Raw genomic sequence first — 26,236 nt, forward strand, 5'->3', positions numbered from 1 at the left:
TCATCCTCTGTTGTCCCCTTCTCCTCCTGCCTTCAATCTTGCCCAGCATCAGGGTCTTTTCAAATGAGTCAGTCCTTTGCATCAGGTGGTCAAAGGATTGGAGCTTCAGCTTCAGCATCAGTCCTTCCAATGAATATTCAGGACTGATTTCCTTTCAGATGGACTGGTTGGATCTCCTTGCTGTCCAAGGGACTCTCAGGAGTCTTCTTCAACACCACAGTTCAAAAGCATCAATCCTTCAGTGCTCAGCTTTCTTTACAGTCCAACTCTCACATCCACACATGACTACTGGAAAAACCATAGCTTTTACTAGACAGACCTTTGTTGGCAAAGTAATAGCTCTGCTTTTTAATAGGTATTGAACCAATATTAACCTCTTGGTCTTCAAAACTGTAATAATAGTTGTGGGAGATGTCAATATCAGGGGAAGCTGAGCTGAGTGATGGATATTTGAGAACTCTGCTTCATTTTGCAAGTCTTCTGTAATTCTAAAATGGTCACAAAATAGAAAAGCAAAAATATATTTGTGTATTTATTTGCTTGAGGCCTGTGTCCCCTGCTAGGCTACAAACTTCACGAGGACAGGGACTGCAAACACAGGCATTTTCGTCACTGCACAGTTGCATGTGTCTGACACGCACAGGGTATTCAATAAGCACATGCTGAATAAACAGACTTGTGGTTACTGACACAGAAAAAGTCCATGGCATATTATTGAGTGGAATACATAGGACACAAAGCAGCACATACAGTATGTCACAATGTGTATAAACAAGGAGACTAAGGATTTACAAACCAATGTTGATTGTGGCCATCTCTGGAAGATAAAGTTACAGGTAACTTTTCTTTTCTTCTTTTTACTTTGTTATATTTTTTAAGCATATGTAATTACTCTTATGTGCACCAGAATACACACACACACACACATACCCTGTATCTTCATTTCAGCGAAAGCCATGAGCAACATGCTTGCCAGACCTGGAGCCAGCCCTAGATGGCTGAGCAGGAGATGTGTGTGTCTGAGTCCCAGGTGGTGGTGACCCAGCAGCACAATGACTGCAGCCAGTGTGGAGAAGAGATTTCCACAAGGATGACTTCTCTGCCTCTCAGCTTCTCAGTGTCTCAGCTTCTCTGAGTAGCCAGCCAGCACACCCTGAGCAAAACCATTGATTTGCATGTTTTACTATCATCTTCAAAAACTTGGGTTGCTCTTGGCTCATTCATTTATTCATTCATTCACCAATGCAGTGTTTAACTTTGTTTTGTCTGTCCAGGGAAGAACTCTCCTCCTAGGATCTACTTTTCACCCTTCTTCAACCTAGGCCCCCTGTTGTTGTTCAGTCGCCCTAATGTAAACCACATGAAAGATGTCAGATCTTGCCTGGACATGATGAGAAGGAACCCACAGCTAGGCTCAGGGAGCCCCCGGGAGCAGGAGTGAGAATTCCATACTTAGGAAGGTTGGGTAAATGGCTCCTGGTAGAGCCAGGTGGCCCCTGGCCCAAGTAGAGCCAGGAGCTCAGGTAGGTGAATGGGCACAGGTGCCTGCAGGCTGAGAAGATATTGTGGAGGAGAAGCTCCTGGGGGATCCTCAGCACTTTGGTCAAGAGTGTGACATCTGGGCCCACTCAGCGGTGCACTGAGCAGCTGGCAGCTGGTGGGAGCTGTGGGGCTGCATGGAGGAACCAGATGGGAATCAGAGTCATGGTCCTGGAGCAGCAAGTGCAGCACACACAGGATTGAGCTGAGTGCCGGTGCCCAGCCTTCAGGGCAGACGGATACAGAAGCGGTTCACAGGTGGAGAAAAGTGAGAGGTGAGCAGTGTGAAGAGCAGATCCTAGGAAGAGGGCTCTTTCCTGGAAGTGAGGCTAGACAGAATGTCAAGACTGCATCACAGGAGGCAAGGGTTGCCTGTCACTCTGACTGCCTAGAGGGCACAGGGAAGGATGCAAGGCAGGGAATGACAGGGTCAGATTGCACTTTAGGAGGAGCTGGAGTCTCATTCTGCGGCCTGGCCATTCCTACTTCAAGGTCCACAGTGCTGGGCACCCTGGTATTTCTTTGGCAGCTCTGTCCCTAAGTTCCCAACAGTGACCTACCAGAGGGCTGGGAAAGACAGCCAGGGGCCCCAGCGGGCAAGTTACCCATGGGAGATTCCCTGCTAGACACTGACTGTGGGGGCCATCAAGCCCAGGGTCACATGGGCCCAGGATCCCCAGGCATGGGAGGAAGCGTGGCCCTCAGGCCTCACCCAGAATGGGGCCTCTTAGCAGCTCATTGACTCCCTGAGGCACTGGGCCTGGCCTGCATGCCTGCCCATCCCACCCTGCCTTCCTGCCTTGACTGTCCATTGGGCTGCTCTGGCATAGCTAGAAGGCCCCAGGGTCCTGTCCCGCATCAAGTTTGTCACCCACCTCTCACCCCAGGCTTAGGGAGGGGATGACTGGGCCTTGGCTCCTCACCAACTTGCAGGGGCTCGCTGATCCCATGCATGTCAGGCAGTCTGGGCTGGGCTGCCAAGCACCATCCTCCTCCATCATCTGCCAGGGATGCCCAGGGCCCCAGGCCCCATCTCTGCCACCGCCCCTCTGCATAGCCCCTGCTGGCAGAAACAAAGGAAATGCTCAGGGCAGGGGTGGGCTCCCACCCCTTCCCCCTGCACAGGCACCTCCCACCTCCCACCCAGTGCTCCTTTGCTCCCTGTGACATGGCCCAGCCAGTCTGCGACTCTTCCTCCGTGCTCCTGGGAGGGAGTTCTCACCACCTGCTGCTGACATGGGGACAGGTGAGTCATCACTGTCAGCAGCAGGCTGGCACGGTCTCCAGCTCCTGCTGGAGGAGGATGCCAGAACAGACCCAGAGTGGGTGAGAGGGATTCACCAGTCCAAGCAGCATTTCATTACCTCCTCTGCTGTTGTGCTGGCCACGGACGGTGGTGCGGTAGACCTGCCTCAGAGGAGTTCAAGCCGGCTGGAGGCAGCTGATAAAAAAAACTCACAACATGGGGAGCAAGCATTCATGAAGTTGGTGAACAGGAAGCAGGGATTCTACAGGAACCCAAGGCAGAGACTCGTGATCTGGGGGAAGCAGAAAAATCTCACAGAGGAAGAACAGCTCAGCTGAGGCCTGTAGGTTGAACTGGCCAGTAAGAGAAGGGTGTGAGAGCAGAAGGTGGGTGGCTGGGGTGAGGGGGGAGAGCTGCGTATGGGAGGGGGGCAGCAGCCATTCTACATGGCCAGAGAGCAGAGGGCCAAGGGGTACTAGATGGCCTGGAGAAAGGGAAATGCCGGCTGCCTAGAAGGAGGCTCTTTTTTCAGACGGCCGTTGGGTGGGTCAGAAGGGGGTTCCTGGGCCTAATCCTGAGGACCATGCCCTCCAGAGCACTCACCCCTGCTTCTGCCCTGCGAGCCCTAGACCATAACAACAAGGCTAGACCCACAGGAGTCCGCAATGTGTCCTCCTGGAACTCCCAGCCAAACCTGTATTCACTCTCACTGACCACATGAGGAACTTATTCTGCTAATAGACATGTGAGGCTCAGAACATCCAAGGAACTTGCCTGAAGTCAGGTGGTGGCATCAGGCAGGCGGTGGAAGGAACCCTGGGCAATGTTAATGGGCCTCACACTTTGTGTCACACAGGCACACAACAGAGCCCCTGGTCTCATCAGCTTGAGAAGCATGGACTTCAACAACAGGCTCTTGCAGGACTTTTCAGAGCCTTTAACATGCTAATGGGCATAAAGGATGTAGAGCATGGAGAGATTCTGGAATGCATTTGGCATGGAATCCTTTTGTCCCTGCCAGAGCCGCTGTCTCCAAGGGACCACCCTGGGGCCTGCTGGTCTGGACAGTACAGTCAGGGACTGGGCTCTGGAAGTCTTCCTGCCTTATGCTTTGTTTGCACTCATTTTCACTTTGGTGCTGTCCTTGTGTTTGCGAGACTTGGTACACGAACTTGGGCAGAGGAGAATGGTAAAGCCAGGCTCCCTGGGCCCAGCCTTCCACTCTGTGCCCATTGTCTATCTCTAGTTAGAGAAGGGACACTCCCAGACGGAAGAGCCATTCCAAGTCAGCAAGGACACTGGCATGTTTGGGAAAGGTTTCTGGGAGATGGAGACATTTTATGATGAGGGATGAGTGACAAAAGAGGAAGTGCCAAGGAAGAAGCTGCGGCGATGAGAAGCGGGGGGAGAGGCTAGGAGAGAGAGTGGGTGCCCGTGCTAGGGTTTTGAAGGCTGTCGTGAGGAACTTGGACTTGGATCTGGGGGTATCAGAACCACAGAAGGGGCTTGAGCCAGGGATGACTCGATGGATCCACTCACAGTTCTGGCCTGGAATCGTTCCCAGCAGAAGGATGTCCAGCTTTTCTTCCTCTCATGGGCTCCTGGGATCTGCACCCCCATCGTCCCCACCATGTGACCTCAGTCACTGTCTTTGACCCACTGTCTTTGACTGCTGGAGTATGTCAGCTGCGACCCAGTCATGTCACCTCTGACCTTGGCCCCCCTCCTGCAGCCTCTCTGGCCTGGTGTCTTGGTCTCCATAGGCCCCCACAGGCCAGAGGTGGCCTCACATCACCCTGGCAGAGAACTGTGCGCTCGGCTTTCCCAAGGTTCCTGCCCTAGAGAGCAGAGGGACAAGGGGTACTAGGTGGCCTGGAAAGAGGGTGGCCAGGACGGCTTGGACCCCAGGAAATGCCTGCTGCCTGGAAGGGGGCTCTTTGTCCAGGGGGACATGGGGATGGGGGAAGTTTCCCCAGTGGCTCAGCAGGTAAAGAATCCACCTGCAATGCAGGAGATGAGGGTTTGATCCCGGGGTTAGCAAGATCCCCTGGAGGAGGGCATGGCAACCCACACCAGTATTCTTGCCTGGAGAATCCCCTGGACAGAGGAGCCTGGTGGGCTACAGTCCATGGGGTCACAAAGAGTCAGACACGACTGAAGCAACTGAGCACAGCACCCAACAGCTCTGGGACACCACGGTACCTGGGCATGAAGAAAAGGCTGGGGATGGCCCCTGCTCCAGAGAACACAGGAAGGCGTGCTCTGCATGGGCCAGGTTGCTCTTCATCCCAGCTTTGCTGGAGCCTATCTCTGCCTCTCTGGAAGAGGGGCACATCAACCAGACCAAAGACTGGCCCTCATGGACTGGCACCCTGACCAGGATGCTGGGCACTTGCTTCACTCATAATAGATAAATGCCAAAAGCCACTTGCAGAGATGGGAGGAGACAGAAGATAGGGGCCTGAGAGACTCAGACTTCACTGACCTGCTGCCCCCACCCCATCCCTAGGAAGGTTACGTGTCCATGTGGCTGAGCTAAGGCTGCTATCCCCTCTGCTCTCTGTGCCAGAACAGGTATGGGGCTGGCTCCCTCCAGGGCTCTGCCTGACATCCTTTCTCTGATGGTTTAGGCCTTGGATGTGATTCTCCCTCTGTTACAGAAGGGTGGCTTTTCTGATCTCTGCTAGGTTCTAGGAGTGGGGTCATGGTGTCAGCTTCTGTTACACAAGTACATGCACACATACACACGTAATACCTGTCACCCTGGAGCACTTTCTTTGGAATTCTCCTTTCCTTGGCTTCCATGGAAGGTCAGAAGCCTTAGCCCTCTTGAACCCACTGATTCATTCCCTGCTGGCATGTTAAGTATTTTTACAATTGTTCTAAAATCCCATTATCTCTTCCCTCTAGACAGCCTCTGTGACTGGTTCTGCCTTAATACGTGACTGGCTACTGTCCACCCACCGGTCCCCTGCTGCCCTCACTCCCAGGAGCCCTGGGGCAGCGGAGAGACCTTTGAGCCTTCAGCATACTTCCCCTGCCTGCGGCCTGAGCTATGGGAAAAACACAGCGATGACAAAAATAGAAAAGAGTAGTCTGGACCACATGGGATAATTGTAAACAGGGAATGACATTTCAAAGAAATACAAAAGTAAAATTATAGAGTTGAGACAAGCTCAGAGATAATTTTGCTCATTCTTTCTAGCCAGCACTTACCACATTAGTAATTTTATACTTATCTGTGTTATTATTTGCTTAATTCATTCAACAAATATTTACTGAGCACCCACTCTATGCCAGGTACTAGTCTGGATCCCTGACAAGCAAAGAAGCTGCCCATTGGGTGCTTGCATTCCATCAGAGGAGGGGGAGAGGCTGAGACCAAGAGTAGTATTCACAATAAGTAAGCGAACGACAGAAGACATTAGGAGGTGATCTGTGCTAAGGCAAGCGGAAGCTGAAGAGCAGGGAGAGCAGTGCTCGGGTGGTGGCAAGTGGTAGCCTTGGGTAGAGTCAGCAGAGGGGACCTCAGGGAGGAGCTTGGCAGTGGAAAGTGCCGCTAGAACAAAGGCCTGAGCAGGGCTGGGGCCGTGGGGGAGGTACAAAGGAAGACACCCTATGGGGCCCGATCACGGACTCACTGTAAGGACTTTGGCTTTTATGAGAATGAAGTAGGGAGCTCTGCAAAGGAGAGGGGTGGCTCAATGGGCCCTCACACTGTGAGAGCCCCAGGAAACCAGGATCAATCTGGGACCCCAGGCCTAGCATTCAATAAATACTAAACACCAGTGAAATATCCTATTTTATAGAAAAAGCACCTTATGCCAGGTATATGCAAATAGGGAATTCCCTAGTGGCCCTGTGGTTGGGGCTCAGAGCTCTCATTGTCGGGGGCTCAGAGCTCTCATTGTCGAGGGCTCAGGTTTGATTTCTGGTCAGGGAAGTAAGATCCCACAAGCAGGGTGGGATGGCCAAATAAATAATAAATACAAATATAAGAACACGTGGTGTTGGTATATATACATATCTATACACACAGATATGTGTGTGTGACATACATCTCCAAGCTTAGAGATGTGTCTAAAAGGTGCTTAGTATACTGATGACAGTATCTCCAGGGAGGGGAGTATGGTTGTGATGGAGTAAAAAGGAAATTTTCTTTTTTTTTTTTTTAATATTTTATTTATTTGGCTGTGCTGGGTCTTAGTTGTGACACACGGGATCTTTAGTTGTAGTATGCAAACCCTCAGTTGCTGCATGTGGGGTCTAGTTCCCTGACCAGGGATTGAACCTGGGCCGCCTGCATTGGGACCTCAGAGTCTTAGCCACTGGAGCACCAGGGAAGGCCTGGGAATTTTCTATTTGCGTTCTTTGGCACTCTGGATTGGTTTTTTTAACAGTAAGGATGGATTTATATATTACTTACATAACTTAAAAATAAATAAGCTTGAGTTACCAAAAAAAAACAAAAACACACTAAATACCAGTGGAATGAATGAATGAATGAATCCAAGCCAGAGATCATGCCTCCACCTTTCCAGAGAGATAGGAATGTGAACAAAAATGCTTCCAATCTGGTCATTGTATCTGAGCCAGACATTCTGCTCCATATTATTCGAGGAGTTTTTCAAATTCTTCAGGCCCAGACCTCTCTCCAAAAGTCCCAATTCCTAGATTAGGTGGCGCCCAGCACGTGCATGTGAAAAACTTCAATCTAGACCTTCCCAGATGCCTCCAACTCCTCAGCACCTGACAGTACATCCAACCCCAGGTCACACATCAAATGAAGGGATAAATGTTCATTGACTGAACTCATGGATATGCAAGTGCTTGAAGATAGCCAATGAACTGCCCTTTTCAGTGTGCTTCTCTGGAGCTCTGAGTGGCGGGGCCTCTTCTCAGAGAGGGTTGCTGAAGAATGGGGCTGGACTAGACACCGCAGTGCCCTCAAGAGCAAGGGAGCCCAGCTGGAGTGGAGGCTTGGAGGGAGGTGGCCGTTCACTTCCCCTTCCTTGCAGGAGGGGCCACCCACATTCCAGAGACAGGGACCACATTCTTCCGGCAGGAAATGCCAGGTCTGGGAGGACTGTCCTGTCCACTCCTTTCCCTTCTTGCTTCCTCCCTCTTGGCCAGCTGCCAGCCCTGGGATCCTGGGGCCCCAGATCAGAGCATCTGGGTCTCAGATTCCTGGCCTCTAGCTTGCAGGTATCACCTTCCAGAAATTTTTGCATGTGAACAGTAGGTAGCCCCTTATTATTTTGACATACTTGGAATAAGCATGGCCATTTATTTTCTCTTTCCAGAATTCAAAAAAGGTTAGAAATTCCACAAGGCATTTGACTCAACTCTATTTTCTCCTTCCTCTTGCTTTTCCTAGGGCTGTTTATAGAGTAGCCCAGGAGCCTGAGTGTTCCAGCCCTGAGGGCTGTGGCCATACCTGGTGGCCAGAAAGAGTCCCATGACCCAAGTGGGGCCAGAGACCTGCCTGGTGCACCCCACCAAGGGGCAGCTCTGACTGCAGGAGAGCAGATGGTGATGAGCTAAGGGCCCAGCACAAAAGTCAGGCAGCCTGGGCTCGAATCCTGCCACTTCTCAGCTTTGCAGCAAATGAGTTACATCTCTGAGCCTCATGTCTAAGATGCGTGTGTCAATAGTTTCTTTCTCTGAAAGAGGCTGTGAGGATTAAATGAGAGCACTTCACACGTAGTAGCTGTAATTATCATATATTTTTAATATTGAGCACTTGTCAGTTCAGTTCAGTTCAGTCACTCAGTCATGTCCGACTCTTTGTGACCCCATGGACCACAACACGTCAGGCTTCCCTGTCCATCACCAGCTCCCAGAGCTTACTCAAACTCATGTCCATCGAGTCATTATGCTATCCAACCATCTCATCCTCTGTTGTCCCCTTCTCCTCCTGCCTTCAATCTTGCCCAGCAACAGGGTCTTTTCAAATGAGTCAGTTCTTCACACCAGATGGCTAAAGTGTTGGAGTTTCAGGTTCAGCATCAATCCTTCCAAGGAATATTCCGGACTGATTTCCTTTAGGATGGACTGGCTGGATCTCCTTGCAGTCCAAGGGACTCTCAAGAGTCTTCTCCAACACTACAGTTCAAAAGCATCAGTTCTTCAGCACTCAGCTGTCTTTACAGTCCAACTCTCACATCCATACATGACTGATGGAAAATCCATAGCCGTGACTAGACGGACCTTTGTTGGCAAAATAATATGCTGTCTAGGTTGGTCATAACTTTTCTTCCAAGGAGCAAGCGTCTTTTAATTTCATGGCTGCAGTCACCATCCGCAGTGATTTTGGAGCCCCCCCAAAATAAAGTCTGTCACTGTTTCCATTGTTTCCCCATCTATTTGCCATGAAGTGATGGGACCGGATTCCGTGATCTTAGTTTTCTGAATGTTGAGTTTTAAGCCAGCTTTTTCGCTCTCCTCTTTCACTTTCATTAAGAGGCTCTTTAGTTCTTCTTCGATTTCTACCATAAATGTAGTGTCATCTGCATATCTGAGATAATTGATATTTTTCCCGGCAATCTTGTTTCCAGCTTGTGCTTCATTCAGCCCGGGATTTCTCATGATGTATTCTGCATGCAAGTTAAATAAGTAGGGTGACAATATACAGCCTTGACGTACTCATTTCCTGATTTGGAACCAGTATGTTGTTCTGTGTCCAGTTCTAGCTGTTGCTTCTTGATCTGCATACAGATTTCTCAGGAGGCAGGTCAGGTGGTCTGATATTCCCATCTCTTGAAGAATTTTCCACAGTTTGTTGTGATCCACACAGTCAAAGTCTTTGGCATAGTCAATAAAGCAGAAGTAGATGTTTTTCTGAAACTCGCTTGCTTTTTCGACGATCCAATGCATGTTGGCAACTTGATCTCTGGTTCCTCTGCCTTTTCTAAATCTAGCCTGAACATCTGGAAGTTCACGGTTCATGTACTGTTGAAGCCTGGCTAGGAGAACTTAGAGCATTACTTTGCTAGTGTGTGAGATGAGGGCAATTGTGCAGTAGTTTGAGCATTCTTTGGCATTGCCTTTCTTTGGGATTGGGATGAAAACTGACCTTTTCCAGTCCTGTGGCCACTGCTGAGTTTTCCAAATTTGCTAGCATATTGAGTGCAGCACTTTCACAGCATCATCTTTTAGGATTTGAAATAGCTCAACTGGAATTTCATCACTTCCATCAGCTTTGTTCATAGTGATTCTTCCTAAGGCCCACTTGACTTCACATTCCAGGATGTCTGGCTCTAGGTGAGTGATCACACCATCATGGTTATCTGGGTCATGAAGATCTTTTTTGTATAGTTCTTCTGTATATTCTTGCCATCTCTTCTTAATATCTTCTGTTTCTGTTAGGTCCACACCATTTCTGTCCTTTCTTTTGTCCATCTTTGTATGAAATATTCCCTTGGTATCTCTAATTTTCTTGAAGAGATCTCTAGTCTTTCCCATCCTATTGTTTTCCTCTATTTCTTTGCACTGATCACTGAGGAAGGCATTCTTATCTCTCCTTGCTATTCTTTGGAACTCTGCATTCAATTGGATATATCTTTCTTTTTCTCCTTTGCCTTTCGCTTCTCTTCTTTTCTCAACTATTTGTAAGACCTCTTCAGACAGCCATTTTGCCTTTTTGCATTTCTTTTTCTTGGGGATGGTTTTGATCACTGCCTCCTTTACAATGTCATGAGACATTGTACAGGAGCACTTATTATATACCCACTAATGTACAAAGTTCCAGAACCCTGAACTAAAAGTTCAGGGCCCACAGAGACCTCCTCATTGAGGAGACAGTCAGGGAAACAGCAGCTCTGGGTTCCCTGTCATAAAATGGTTTTCAAGATAGAAGTGGGCTTAACCCTTTGCAATAGACCAAAACAGTTTCATAGAGGAAAGAGACCCTTGAAATGGCTTTGAAGGTTGAATAGTAGCTCTTAAGACAGGAAGAAAGGACATTACAGGAAGAGGAGTCAACACAACCCAAGACTCAGAGACGCAGCTGGTAGGCTGGGTTTGGAGATCCATGTATAGGAATCTAAAGTGGAAAAGGATGAGGGTGGCAGAGAAGGTCATGAGATGGGCAGAGAAACTCACAGGATGGGCAAAGACCATCCTAGAAGGCCTTGGAGGCCTTGCCAAGGAGCAGTCCAGACTTCTCCCTGAGGGTACTACCTTGTAGCAAAGGTTTCCTTCTAGGAAGTTCTCTCTGCTGTAGTGAGAGCTAGTCAGGGCTGATACTGAAAGAGACAAAGCTGGGTCAGAGTTGGAGGATAGAGGCAAGAGGGCAGGGAGTGGCCCCCAAGCTCCAGTCATTCCCTGGCTCCTTCTTGATATTTGACATACCTGGGTACAACCCCACCTATTATTAATGCAATGTTTCCCTTTATGTTAGTTCAGTTTTATGTCACTTCTGTTACATCATTATACTACTGCTTGAAATGAAACATGTTTGTCCACTTGCCACTGAAAATAGTCTTTGCCCTCTGGGGCACCTGCTTTGGGAACCATGAATCTGGCTAGAGCCCAACAGCAAAGAAGGGAAAGGGTCGTTTGAGTGTATGGTGTGTATGGTGTCAGCCAAGCTGCAGGAGATTGGTCCCAAACCCCTGTTTCAAACCCTACGGCCTTTATGACTTTACTTAGGGGCCAGAGGTGGGGTTGAAGCTCTGAAAGCAAAGACAAAACAGACTTCCCAAGTCCCGACTTCCCAAGTCCCTGGTGGTCTGGGCTCTAGTCCTTCCTTATCAGAGCATGTGGGCTCCAGCTCTGCTTGAACACAGACAGGCAGATGCACTTCTCTAAGAGAGAGAGAGCGTTAGGCAGATCTAACGATGACTCAGTGGTGGAATTCTTTGTCGGTAATTGCATGGTGCTGTGTTAGTGAAAAATATGCAGGAGGAGGGAGAGAGGGAGAGGAGGAAAGAAGGCAAGAAGGAAGGAAATGCATCATCTGATTTATCTCTTCAGGAATCTTGTAAGGCAGGAATTTTTATGCCCATTTTACAGATGAGGAACCAGTCTCAGAGATAATAAGCTAACTGCCAAGGTCACTTCTAATGAGAACTATAACTAAGCCAATAGTTCAGATCTGTCTGACTTTAAAGCCACTCCTTTCTTTTAAAAGAATGAGATCCATAATCACACCATGGTAGCCATGGTTATTTTTTTAATCCCTTTCTAGTCTCTTCTTTTTGGTGTGTCAAAAATATACATCTCTTCCTTTTATTCACCTAGCATTGTATCATGAACATTTGCAATGTTGTTAAATAGTATTTACAATAATGATTTTTACATGATATGCACACCCTGTGGACATATCATGATTCTGAGCTATCCCTAAACATAGAGGTTGTTTCAAAGTCTCAGGAATATCAATTCTCCCCACTCTCTACCCTTCCAAAGTCAGACTCCCCTGGAATGAGTCAGGACTACCCCCTGCCCTACGTCTGGAAGGTTATGTAGGTCACTGGGGTCCAGTCATGCCTGCAGTGGTGCAACAAGGCATGCTAGAGCCTCTCAGAAGGTGAGAGCGACTCAGAAAGTCAAGCCTTCTGCCTCCCCTCACACTCTGCCAAGCCCTGCCACTGCCCCACCCCATCAGGTCACAAAAGGAGGTGCTGTGAACTGGGCAGGCCAAAGGCTGTTCCAGGTGGCTTCTTAATGCTGGTGAAGACAACTCAGACATCTCAGGGGCCAAAAGGCACCTGGATGACCCCAGAATAGGAATAGAAGCCAGACCTCTGCAAAAAGCCTGGGTCATTACTTTGTCCTCATTTTCCTGAGAGGCTCTGTCCAGAGAGTTCTCTGTTCTCTGCCCCCTCGGAACATGCCACATCCCAAGCTGGCTCTCTAACAACTCCAAGATGGACTCTCAAAGCAGAAACACTTCTGGAAGGCAAGCAGATGTGCACACTGCCTAAGGTGAAGGGCCTAAGATCACATTTTCAGGATGCTTCCCTGCTTTATCTGTTTGCAAAGCAGATATTTAGGGAGGTTGGGCTCAGAACTGCTTCTAAGTTGCCAGCCCCATGGGAAATGGTTCGCATTCTTAGCATAGCTGGAGGACTGTGAGGCAAGGGAGCTGATTGCATGTGACTGCCAGGAGGCTGCTCCGACCAGACCCGAGGAAGATGAGCCACCAGCTCGGCATCCTCTCTGCCTGGACCGGTTCCGGTGTGGGCACGCTGGACATTCTTCCCAAGAAGGCAGGGTAGTGGGAAGTCTCTAGGGGGGGCTACGTGGGGAGAGAGTCATCGCATCACTGAAGCAGACCCAGGACTGAGAGGGCTTTCAGAGGTCAAGTTCTTCATGCCCCTGCCTAGCACACACACCACTACAGCAGCACTGACCTTGGAAGATGCTCACCAAGCATTAAAGAGACTGGCTTTCTTGAGCCAATGGAATTTCAGTGTCTTCTGGGTGTGTTGCTCTTTGCATTTTTTCTTTTAACAAGGAACGTGTATCATTTAAAAACAAAATCAAGGTTACTTTAAAATAAACAACTAGATAAAAAGGCTTCTGAGCTAAGGCATTTCATCTCTCATCTTGATTATAAACACCAGCATATAGCAAGCTTTCTTATCAGAAAATCATGATGTCATCCCTTTGTTCCCTTTCCCAAGGTTGCTTGGACATGTGGATGAACTGCTGAAAGAAAGCGGGGCTGTGGCCTCCTTGGCTCGAACCTCTGACTGGCGCCTGGTCCTCACCTGGCACGCTGGCTGGCGGCCACCAGCCACACCTCCAGAATTCTCTGAAATGAGGAACAGCATTCTTGAGACCACTGAGTGGAGAGAGCCTCAAACGGCAAGCTGGAGTTTATTCAGGCCCTTCTCCGTGCCAGGAAACACAGGGAGAGAAACCCGCTCTGGCACCACCTCTGTGGTCCAAGCCAGGCCCCTGCCCAGCCTGTGAGTGTAGACATGTCTGCGGGGAACCTTCCAGTGGTGCTGTCCTGGGAGCTGGGCCCCCAACAGCTGCAGCTTCAGGGCTTCAGGAAGCCTCCAGGGGAGAGGCACTGAGGGCAGAAGGAAAGCCCAGCAGCTCGCAGCCTGCTTGACGACCACATGACTGCTTAGTGTGAAGCTGGTAGAGAAATATTGCTGGGAAACAGGTGTGTGGGTCGGATTTAAGCCCCGGGCCCCTCCCTGGAGTGGCCACTGTCCAGGAGGATGAAATGAGTGGCATGCCTCAGAAGTGCCAGAGCCCAACAGGTGTGTGTGCCTGAGGGTTGAAGGGCTGACAGCCTGCGCTGCCTGAACTTCCTGTGCAGCCCAGGTGCTCAGCCCCAGCTACACACCATACATCACCAGGGTATCTTTCTAAATTCCCAACACCCGGGCCACACCCCAGGCCAATTCAGTCAAGCTCCTTAGAGGTGAGACCCAGATACTAGCAATTTTTCAAGCTTCCAAGTAATTATAATATTAGCCATGGTTGACAACCAGTGCTTTATAGAGATATCTGATGCATCCCAGGCTCGTCAAACAAAATAAGTAGGGTTCTTCCTGAGTGATTCATGGAGCCACCGTCTCCTGAGAGGCCCTCCTCGTTAAGAGTGAGAGGACAGTCACTCTTCAAAAACCACCTCAACCCTCACCTCCTGTGGGAGGTGCTCCCCGGCTGCCTCCGCTGTCCCTCAGGACCTGTGTCACCTACCACACGTAGCCATTGGTCGACTGATATTTGCTGTGCCCACAAATGAGGCAATCTGTTACCATGGGAGCAGGCCATCGGTTGCATATTATGCTTCCTTGTAACCCACTGACCTTCCACCTACCACCGTTCATCACCCATATTACATGCTCAGCAAGTGTTTTCAGGCTGACTTATATTCTATTGCATTTTAACACTTCAGGCAATCTTGGTGACAAAATTTGACACAAATTAGTGGTTTTAATGTTGATCAATGATTATGGCCAAGGAGGAAACGGGAAGAATGGCTAAGAACTGCCTGTTAGACTGTCTTCCAGGAATGAATGTGTAACCCATACAACCCAACTCTCATGTGGTCCAGGTTCCACACTGAGAAGACGTGGCAGTTCCGTGGGCTAGTAGATAGGGGAGAGAGGTTTTCTAATTGAGAGCACTGTGAATATTTACTGCAGTCTCTTAAGGAAATTTGAACCTGGCAAATGGAAGCCACACTTTTCTATCTCCTTTTTACCTCTCTCCCTGGAATTCACATCTGAGGAGCTGATAAATCAGCTAGGCCTTAAAGAGTAGAGACAGAGGGAGAGGGTGTTTCAGGCAGAGAGACTAACTGGGTTTTCAGACTGGCCAGTGGTCCTGTGAATGTGGAATGAAGGATGTGGTTAAAAAGTGACTGGAAAGGAGGAGCATGGCCATTGTATGCAGGGCCTTGAATTGCAGGTCAGGCAGATGAACTCCAGGTTTTAACATCCAAAGCTTAAGGCCAAGATGTAGTATAATAGGGTCACTCTGGCACCATGCGGAGGGTGGGACGCCAGTCAGGACATGACAGCAGGCCCAGGAGAGATGGCTGGGCCAGAGAGAGGCTGGCCATGAGGGCTGCCTGGTCAGGTCCACCTGTGGCTGCTGGGGAAGACTGTTCTGAGCCCCACATCCTATGTGATGTGTTCTCAGACCTGGGGCCAGAGATGGAGGTGCTCCCACATTCCTTACCCAACAGACCTGTCCAGAGGTCCTGGCCTACCTGGTCAGTCACCCCAGACCCAGGCCAGTCACTCCACACTGCTTCTGCAGCCTCTGAGCTGAGATCAGAAACCCCCGCCCAGGTGTTGCCAGACCTAACTGTCTTCACCCACAGGCCAACGTTTGCTTTATGTCCATTCCGAAAGACACTTACAGTCACCACCAAATAGAAAACAAGAAAATCTTTAGACTTAGAAATGAAATGCATTTCAGTGAATTTTTTTAAACTGAGGAATAGCTCTTGAATTCTAAAGTTTTACATCAATTTTTACCAGAAGATTTCAGGAGTCTGGGCTGCAAATGTTTTCCAGGGAGTTGATGCTGAGATAGAGTTAAGAATGCAAGACGACTTATAGGGGAAGCGTGGTAGAGGAGATAAAGCCTCTAAAAGAAGGGAGAGAAACACCATCAGAGCTTCCAGACTGCAGGGCAGACCCAACATTTTCTGCCAGCCCACCAGGGACCAGAAGAGCCCAGGGTTGCCCAGGGTTGGTGGCGGGAGCTTGAAAATGCCTAGACCCTTGTACCACCCCTTCGCTCAGTCGTTTGCCAAGGCCGCCCCAAGAAGACCTTAAACTTGTTCTGAAAACTGGGTGGACCCAGGAGAAGCCCACAGTTCTACAGCTTTGAGCTGACTATAGCCTTGCCACCAGACAGTCCTTTCTTGGAGACATCTCTGCATCTGCCATGGAGTCCCTCTTCTTCCCACCTGCTGGTCTGAGTGGACCATACCTGAGGCCTGGCTTCAGTCTCCACAAGCAGTCCCTTCAATCTCGCCATCACCTTCCTTCCCTCCTGGCTCCAAGAATCTGTTCTGTCTTCTCCCTCCCTCCACTAACACTGAAGGCTTTTCCTTCATTCACCTCCTCACAATATTCTGCCCCAGATTTGCCACATGTAAAATCAAAAGATGAACAACTACCTGGGAAATGCTCTTTGTAACTGGAATCACCAAGAATTCATCTTCCCAAGATATAAAAAACTCAACAAAAGTCATGACATAACCAAACAGAAAAATGAGCAAAAGATATGAATGCATGGCTCATAGGAAAATAAGTATAAATGGCTCTTAGGTGAAGAGATGCCCAACCTGACTCACAGTAAAAGAAATTCAAATTATGGCTATACAAAGACACCATTTTCACCTATCAGATTGGCAAAGATCAAAACATCTGATTCAGCACAGCACTGGTGTGGAAATAGGGCACTCACCCTGCTGGTGAGAATGGAAATTGGTCACACTGTTCGGAAGGTGATTTGGCAACACCCTTCTAAGTGACAAATTCCCATGATCTTTAAAAGGCAGTAGAACAGAATGATTAAGAGAATGAACTGGAGCCCCAGCACCTTGGTTTGAATCTTAGCTGTTCAGGTAGCCTACTTTTCTGTGCCTCAGTTTTCTTCATCTGTAAAATGGGATGATGATAGTACCTACTTTCTGAGATGCTCAAGAGAATTAAAATATATTAGTAATTGTAAAGCACCTGCTCTGGTGCCCCACTCTTAGTAAATGCCATGCAAATGTTAACTAACACTATTATTTATTGACACAGCAATTTCACTGCTAGGAAATTATCCTACAAATATGCTTGCACATGTGCTAAATGAATACACAGTGTATTCACTGCAGTACTGATTCAGCTGGGAATAAAACTGCAAACAACCCAAATGTCCTTTAAAAGACTGAATTGATTGGTGCATGTGTATAATGGAATACCATGCAGATCCAAAAATATAGCAAAGAAGTTCCTTTGTACTGATCCCATGTGTACAGGATACTACCATAAGCTTTTAAATGAGTTGTATAGGCGCAAGTCCAAATACCCTTATCCACAATTTTGAAATTCAAAACTCTCTAAAAAAAAATAAACTTTTGTTTGTTGGTTTTAGGAAATTTGGCACAAATACATTTGGTAGCAAAATTTGAACTGAACTGAACTGACTTAAGGCTGATAATGTCTCTATTTATCAAAATCTTCATGTGTTTTATCACAGACTCTGCTGGGGATGTGACATAATATATACGCATCACCTTTGTAAATTCTGAATTTCGAATTCTTCCAGGGGTTCCAGAGAAGGAAGTGTGGATTTTCTCCGACCCTTTTTTCTCTTTGAAGTATCTCTTTTAAGAATGCACAAGAAACTAGCACCAGTTTGCTCTAATGAAGAGCTTCTTGGCTGTGCTACAGAAATGTGAGGGACAATTTCACCATGTTCAAATCCAAGAACGTGAAGAGTCTATGGATATCTTACTTATTCAAGAAACAAATAAACGTCTTTGAAGACCTCCTCAGCCCAGGCTGTCAGGTCATCCTACAGCCTGGCTGCCCTTTCACTGGCATGTCTGTGGCAGCCTGCCCAGAACTTGGACCTGGGAACCAGGGCTGGAGAGTGGAGGCAGGTGGGACAGGAGCCTCATCTCTGACTCAAGGTGCTGCCCTAGGCAGGTGGCGAGGCCTCCTCCCTAGAAAAGTGGAGATAATGGGAGTGACTCAGTGTCAGGCACTGCGATGGGCCGATTGGCAGGGAAGCCAGGTCCCTCACCAGCACCCTGCTGCACACTTATCCTCTCCCAGAAGGGCAAGAGCCACCCTCCAACTCCATCTCCGAACATCTCCTAGCAGAGACATGGTGTGAGGGCCTCTAATCCGGCTGGGAGCAGCAGGGTCCTGAAAACTGAGGCTCAAGTACACTATCCCGGACACACAGGAAGCTCCCAGAAGCTCTGGTTCAGGGCTGAAGATTCTGAACAAGATCCTGCATGTGGACATGGTAAGGGGATAGTTAAATACATCCAAGACCTGAGCATGCAGTACAGAATAATGCCCATGACCTAGTAATGAGTGAAAAAAGCAAACTGCAGAACTATATATATGTATGGAGAGCCCATATATATAGGATATATATGTGTGTGTGTATGGTATATCCCATATATGTGTATGTGTATCCCACATATATAGTATATGATATATCCCACATATATATATATACATGGTATATGTATACGTATATATCTATATATAAAATCATACATATAGTCCTACCCTTAGATGGAAGAGGGGAGAGGGGAGAAAGAGCAAAGATGTTAGGGTGTTTATAAAAGAGGAAAAGTAAGTGGCGGATGAACAAACTAAAAGTTGAGTGCCAGTCCAGGGAGACCTGCCCACCAGAAGCCTCCTGGTTTCTCAGAACATGGGCACTGCAGGAGGGACTGGAGTGGAAAGCAGGGAACAAGCAGTGAGACCCTGCCTCCCTCTCCACTAGCAGCAGGCTAGCTTCTCTCTCACCCAGAGGAAACTGGAAAGTTAAACCCTAGGGACTCCAGATTCAGGGGGCACCAGGGCATGACAGAGGGCAAAGGGGGATCCAGCACTTAAACAGGGCATTGGATGAGAGTCCAAGTGTGAAGGAGGAGCCCACAGCCCCTTTCCCCTGTATCCCCAACCACTGCCACCAGAGGCAGATTATATCATTCTCAGAAGGGACTAAAAGGCCTTAGAGGAAAGACCCACAGAAACTGACTTGTGGGGTTCCCCTTGAATCCCCGTCACTCTCCAGCGAAGCAAAGCTCTAGCTAAGCACACAGTGAGAATCCCGGGCACCGCAGCGAAGAGTAGGCCCTGCTTGCTGCAATGAGAGAAAGCTCTCGCAGAGCAGTGAAGACACAGCGCTGACAAAAGTTAATTAATTAATTAAATTTAAAAAAAGAAGCAGAGTAAAGCAGACAACAGATAAGGCACAGAGTAGAAGAAAACGTCAATAAAAACAGTAAAGTGACAGCAATGAGAAAATGGCTTCTGCTAAATTAGATCGGAATATATTTTAAAGACAAAGAAGAAAAATCTTAGAAATTAAAACTGTGATTCTAAATAAAAACAGACAAGATGTAATAGGAAGATTTGGAGATGAGAAAATCATCCAGAGAGACTAAAGAAAAAGGACAGGAGAGAAAAAGACGAGAAAATTTGGAGGCTCAGTCAGAGACCAATGAGCAAAGGAAGTACAGAGGAAATGGAGAGAAGGAAATGATGTGTAAAAATATCACAGGAGAATTTCCTTGAGCGGAAGGATGCGTGTTAAGTGCTGTCAAGTACCTGGTGCAGTAAATGAGGACAGACTCACAGCAAGGCAAGAGGTGGTGAGATTTCAGAATATGGGGCACAGAGAAGATTCTAAAGGCTTTCAGCAGGAAGAAAACAGGTCAACTACAGACAAACAAGAATCAGAAATGGAGTAGGGCTTCAGGAAGTGCCAGGTTTGATCAGTGGAGGAGAGCAAACTCAGGAATTCATTTTTTAAACAGGTTGAAATTGAGATGCTTCTTCAGATGTTGCATAGTGCAATTTTTTCTTTTCTTTCTTTTTTTTTTTTTGGTAGGATACCTTCCCATAACCCTTGTAACAACCTATTACATATCTTGTCTCTATGCTATACTTGTCTCTATGCCTAGATATACACACATCTACAAAATGTATATACATGTATGCTGCTGCTGCTGCTGCTAAGTCACTTCAGTCGTGTCCGACTCTGTGCGACCCCATAGACGGCAGCCCACCAGGCTCCCCCGTCCCTGGGATTCTCCAGGCAAGAACACTGGAGTGGGTTGCCATTTCCTTCTCCAATGCGTGAAAGTGAAAAGTGAAAGTGAAGTCGCTCAGTCGTGTCCGACTCTTCACGACCCCCTGGACTGCAGCTCACCAGGCTCCTCCGTCCATGGGATTTTCCAGGTAAGAGTACTGGAGTGGGTTGCCATTACCTTCTCCCCACATGTATGCATACATGCACAAATATCCATATGTAGACACACACATACACAAGCATATCCACATGTGTGAACAAGTGACAGCACAGGACTGTGCCTTCAGACCTCTGACTGTAGTGTTTGCACTGAGGCCAGGCTTCCCCAGTTGCTGAACTATCAAGGCAGGGACGTTGAGGCAGACCTATTCCCAGGACTCCATACTCCAGGAACTTGGGACTTTGACTCAAGGACACCCATCTGAGTTGCGAAAACTTTCTTAAAAATGCACCTTACCAGTCTCCTTCAGTAAACTTCCCAATTTTCACTCACAGGAGTTTTTCCCAATAAACTTAGTTTTTCCCAAAACTAATACCGTTTTGGGGACTGACTCTTGAAGGACCCAAACAAAGCATACATATAACATATATATATATATGAAGGAAATGGCAACCCACTCCAGTATTCTTGCCTGGAGAATCCCAGGGATGGAAGAGCCTGGTGGGTTGCCGTCTATAGGGTCGCATAGAGTCGGACACAACTGAAGCAACTTAGCAGCAGCAGCATATACATATATACGTATGTTTTTAAGTTGTTGTTTCCCCTAAATGCTGTAAATGCTTTTCTTCATCTTGCCTTTCTTATTCATCAATATCTGATGAAAATTTATCATGGTATTTCTCTATTTCATTCTTTTAAATGGCTGCACAGCTTTCTTAGGTATGGATGTACTTACTCAACCTACAAATAGGCATTCACTTTGATTCCATGGACTTTGGAATAACTATGGATAAGTGCTACAATAATTATCATCATCTTGTGCAGATATTTGAAAACAGATGATAAAGAATAGATTGACAGTCAAAATATATTTATATACATATAATTTATACAAGTCATAATATATCAGATTGCTAATTTTATATAATAATTTTAATTGATGCTGACAGATTGATCTTTTAGAAAGGGTATAAAAATGAACATTTCTACTAATGATGTATGTGAATACTCTTTCTCTGCAGATCCACAAGCAGTAGCTATTAACAATAATTTTCATTTTTATTTTTGGGCTGATTTAACTACTTTGCTAACTACTAGTGATTTTTCATATCTTTTGACTCTTTAGAATTGCTCTTGAATAAATTGCTAATATTTCTATTTGATCATTTATCTTTTTCTTTTCAGTTTGTAAAAACTCTTTGCTCCCTTTGTTCTGGTTTATAAACCAGGACATATCTGTCTGTTGTCTTTGTGTTATCTTTTGCCATGCAAAATTGTAATCAAGTCAAATATGTTCATCTTTTCTTTCATAACTTCTGGGTTTCTTGCATTTGATAAAGCTTTCCCCCACCCTAAGTCTTCATGGTCCAATATGGCTGCTAGAGCTCCAGCCATCGTATCCATAGTACAGGCTGCAGTATTGAAAGAGAGACCAGAAGGGCATTCCATCTATCTTTGAAAGAAATTTTCCAGAAATTTCTACACCATAATTCCACTTACATGTTATTGCCATAACTTAGTGATATAGCCATAGTTAGCTCAAGGGGAATGTTGTCACAGCCATCTTTGAGAAACGCAATCTGGCAGACCCACACTTAGAAGCAAGGGTGCCCTTTTTTCATGGCATTCAATAGACAAGCAGAGACCACACACTGCTAAGAGTGGGCTAGAGCCTAGAAACCTGTTTCTTAGGAGAGAGAGAGCGCACCTCTCTTTTGGCTCCACGGGTATCATGCTTAACACAGTCAGCCTACTGAGTCAGGAAGGTCTCAGCTCTGAGGCTTGTGCAAGCATAACCCCAGGGTGGCCACAGTTTCCAGAAGTGACACCTCTGCCTCAGGGGCCTCGGTCCTCAGTGCTCTCCCCAGAGGGCAGTCAGAGGTTTGCGGCTGCGTGAGGAATAGGCAAGTTTGCTGGCCTGAAGGACTGATGGCTTCTGAACTCTGGGAAATACCACTAGGCATTTCCAGACAGACAGGGGCCTCAGAGAATTACTTATGATTCATGCCAATCTGTGGGGTGTGTCTGTGCCAGAGAGAAAAACATGACACTGGAAATACTTTCTCATTCCCTCACTCAGTCCCTCACAAGCCCAGAGAGGGCCAGCCATATCCACCCAGATATTTCTTGCAGGTTTTCTTCCTACAGTTATGCTCTCAGTTGAGAAAGCATCTGTGGAAGAGGCAGGTCAATGCAGGAACAGCTGGCCAAGAAGAAGAAAGGCTAAGAGGTTTTTGTCTGGAAGAAGCTGGGAGGCAAGAGACTCAGCACACAGGGTGATGGAAATCCCAGGAGGGCAGCATGCAAAGGCCGGTACCACCAGGCCCCAGTGGGTACTTTTCTTCGAGTCCCCCCACCTCGCTGAGCCTCAGCCTCCTCATCTTGAAAGTGGGAGGGGTAATCCTGGCTCAGCCCTCTTGCCAGCATCGAGAAAGGGGCTGACTGTACAGCCCAGCCTGCTCTGCTACAATTCTCGTTTTTGAAATATCTTTAATTATGTAAGTATTACTGTTAACCAAAAAAAAAGCACATACAAACAAAAATAAGGCCATAAAAAAGAGGAAATAAAAGAGAAAGCAATTAACATCTTGACATATGCACTTATAGTTTCCATTTGTTGTTGAATCTTTAAGTCGTGTCCGACTCTTTGCGACCCCATGGACTACAGCACACCAGACTCCTCTATCCTCTACTATCTCCTAGGGTTTGTTCCGATTCATGACCATGGAGTCAGTGATTCTATCTAACCATTACATCCTCTGCCACTCCCTTCCCCTTTTGCCTTCAATCTTTCCCAGCATCAGAGTCTTTTCCAATGAGTCGGCTCTTGGCATTACGTGGCCAAAGAATTAGAGCTTCAGCTTCAGCATCAGTCCTTCCAATGAATATTCAGTGTTGATTTAAGGTTGACTGGTTTGATCTCCTTGCAGTCCAAGGGACTCTCAAGAGTCTTCTTCAACATCACAATTCAAAAGCATTGATTCTTCAGCACTCAGCCTTCTTTATGGTCCAGCTCTCACATCCTGGAAAAACCATAGTTCTGACTATAGTTTCCCATCCTGGATATATATTTTAATATATATACTTTATATATACTTTATATGAAAAGTGAAAGCGAGGTCACTCCATTGTGTCTGACTCTTTGCAACCCCATGGACTGTAGCCTACGAGGTTCCTCCGTCCATGGAATTTTCCAGGCAAGAGTACTGGAGTGGGTTGCCGTTTCCTTCTCCATACCCCATATTTTATATGTGGCTCTGTAATCTCCTATTTTTCACTCAACAATATATCATGAGTTTTTTCTATGTTGACAAGCAAATTTCATGAGATATTTCAATACTTGTATGATATTCTGCCATTGCTGTATTCAGTTCTGAACCTGTGATCACTATTACTGATTCTTCCTTTCCCACGTGGCCCAAATTCCAATGTGGCCCAACACAAAAATGTTACTAATCTATCTTTATTTAAAATTCTACTATTTTGTTCACCATGGGTTGATTTTTATTTTTAAAAAATATCACCTTTAAATATTATTCATCTTATTTATTTTTGGCTGCAACGCGTCTTCATTGCTGTGTGCAACGTCTCAATGTGGCGACTTCTCTTGTTGCAGAGTGTGGGCTCAGTACTTGCAGTTCGTAGGCTTAGCTGCTCTGCAGCATGTGGGATCTTCCTGGACCAGGGATCAAACCCATGTCCCCTGCATTGGCAAGCAGATTCCTAACCACTGGACCACCAGGGAAGTCCCTCAATATTACTCATCTTGATTATGGCATCTTCCCCTAAGATTATTTTCAATGTTTCCAGTTCATTCATCTATTGCCAGCATCCCTCACGGTGCAGGACACATAGTAGTGCTCAATAAATATTGAAAGAATGAATGAATGAATTGGTGACAAAAGAAAACTCTACACCCAGCTGTGAGAGTCTCCCTCACACAGGCAGAACCAGGAGCTTGCTGACACCAGGATGAAGACCTGCTGGTCCTTCTCCCAAGGCACTGGAACTGTGCTCTGCCCCTGGTGTGGAGCTATCTCTCCAAAGCAACAAGGGATTTTCCCAGCCCTGACCAATGTGTGGCGTTTTAAACTAACAAACCCAGAGCTCAGAGAGGAAATTCTAAGAACATCAAGTAAATCAGAAGAGCAAAGGTGCGTGTTTATTTTCCATCGACTGCTTGGGCCTTTGCCTCCCTTCCCCCACCCCAAAGACTGGGGAAAGGGTCCGGATTCGGATGTCAGCACAACAAAGCTAAAGGAAACCCATCTTCCTGTGTTTGCCAAGGAACAATGCTGGAGAGGCCATTCCAAGGTCTGCACTTTTCCTCTGTACAGAAGAATTTCTGAATTTCTGGAGGATTCCTGGGAGGGAGGCTCAGGAATTTCTGGATAAACGTTCTTGTTCCATCACTCAGGGACATTGGGGATGCACTGGCTATGATCCCAGTTGGCCTTCTGTACTCAGCTCCATTCTGACCCACACTAGGTGGGGATCTAACCGTGGGTTTGGGGCCTTGGGCCAACCCTGCAGCCAATCAGCTCAAGAGTCTGGTCATTGGCCTCTTTAGTCTCTATCTCCCAGCATTGCTTTCTGTTCTCTCCCCCTTCAAGCTCTTATCTGGCTCTTATCACTCCTTTTCTGGACTGTTGCCCAAGTCCAGCCTTGTTGGCCCTGACCCTCCTATCCTCACTCACAGGCCATGTTCCCACAACACACCTCCAGGCAAGGCCCTTCTCTGCTCCCAGTCCTCTGCACCCACAACACCAGGTGCCTTAGATGTTTCCAAGGATTGTTATGATGACCAACCACACCAGTCTCATCTCCCAGTGAATCAGGCAGGGCATTGAAAACCAGCCAGTATTTACTGGGTACCTACTAGGTACTAGGTGCCATCTAGACGCTTTTTGGGCTTTATCTTACAGTCCCCACAATACTCCAAAGCATCATGTTGAGTCCTCACAGGCCCACTACTGTGCCTTCTGTAAAATAGGGGCTCCATAAACCAACCAGTGTCATGGGTTCAACTGAGGTGGAACCCAGGTGCTTGTTGTGACTCACGGTAGGCAGGCTCAGGGGGCTGTTTGGATCACATGCTCTTCCTTCAGGGGTTTCCCCGGTGGCTCAGAGGTAAAGAATCCACCTGCAATGCAAGAGACACAGGTTTGATGCCTGGGTCTAGAAGATTCCCTGGAGGAGGACATGGTAACCCACTCCAGTATTTTTGCTGGGAGAATCCCAAGGACAAAAGAGTCTGGTGGGCTGTGGTCCATGGGGTTACAAAGAGTCAGACACAACTGAAGCGACTAAGCATGCATGCTCCTTAAACCCTCCAAACACAAGGCTCCCTCTTTCTAGAACACTGTTCACCCATCTTTTGGGCTAACTCCTATTGGCCTTTCAGGTCACTTGGCAGCTTCCTCCTGGAAGCCTTCCAAGATCTCCCAATCTGGGTTATTCTTTTATGTTTCCCAACAACCTTGGCTTCTTTCCTCTCTGGGTGTTTCAGCGACTGTCTCTAGAATCTGAATGTCAGCTCCTAAAGGACAGGAGGTGCCTTGTTCACCTCTGTGCCCCCAGAATTTAGCTCAGGGCCTGTCACAGCTCAGTAAATATTTGGTGAATGAATTAAATGCTTACTCTTGGATATTTAGTCCCTCCCTGGCTGGTCAAAGATCACCTGATCCCAAACTCGATCTTCTGTTTTTCCCTTCCTCTCTTCAAGCCTTACCAGCCACAGTATGCCCTAAAGTTGGCAAATTTAGGGTCTGAACTCTGCCCCTTGAGGCTGGTGGATTCCATCTTCCCTTCTACCCCTTCCCCTGCCTTCTCCGTGCCACAGTGGACTACATCGGGTTTCCCTTCTTTTCTAAACCACATCTGGTCTCGAAGCACGCTACCCTGGGGCTGGTGTTGAGTCCCCGCTGGCTTGGCAGCCGTCAGTACCCTGTTCTCCAGCCGGACGTGCTACAAGTTCTCGGGGGTGGCAGAGAGGGGGCCTCCCCCGGAGCCGCTGCCAGGCGTTCTCC

The 26,236-nt window shown here is 47.4% G+C and overlaps 2 long non-coding RNA genes across 2 annotated transcripts; one reads left to right on the forward strand and one right to left on the reverse strand.

The window, feature by feature from the left end:
- Positions 1–519: 519 nt before the first annotated feature.
- LOC145538165 (uncharacterized) lies at positions 520–26,236 on the reverse strand. Its single transcript, XR_014076684.1, has 5 exons — positions 26,154–26,236; positions 25,269–25,350; positions 2,904–3,077; positions 2,463–2,602; positions 520–1,927 (listed from the first exon to the last, which is right to left on the reverse strand). It is a non-coding gene; the product is annotated as an uncharacterized LOC145538165 (long non-coding RNA).
- Positions 3,796–5,959, forward strand: LOC145538166 (uncharacterized). Its single transcript, XR_014076685.1, has 2 exons — positions 3,796–3,974; positions 5,696–5,959. It is a non-coding gene; the product is annotated as an uncharacterized LOC145538166 (long non-coding RNA).

Source organism: Giraffa tippelskirchi, chromosome 2 (genome assembly GCF_054371585.1).
Source record: "Giraffa tippelskirchi isolate mGirTip1 chromosome 2, T2T-mGirTip1v1.2.pri, whole genome shotgun sequence".
Classification (NCBI taxonomy): domain Eukaryota; kingdom Metazoa; phylum Chordata; class Mammalia; order Artiodactyla; family Giraffidae; genus Giraffa; species Giraffa tippelskirchi.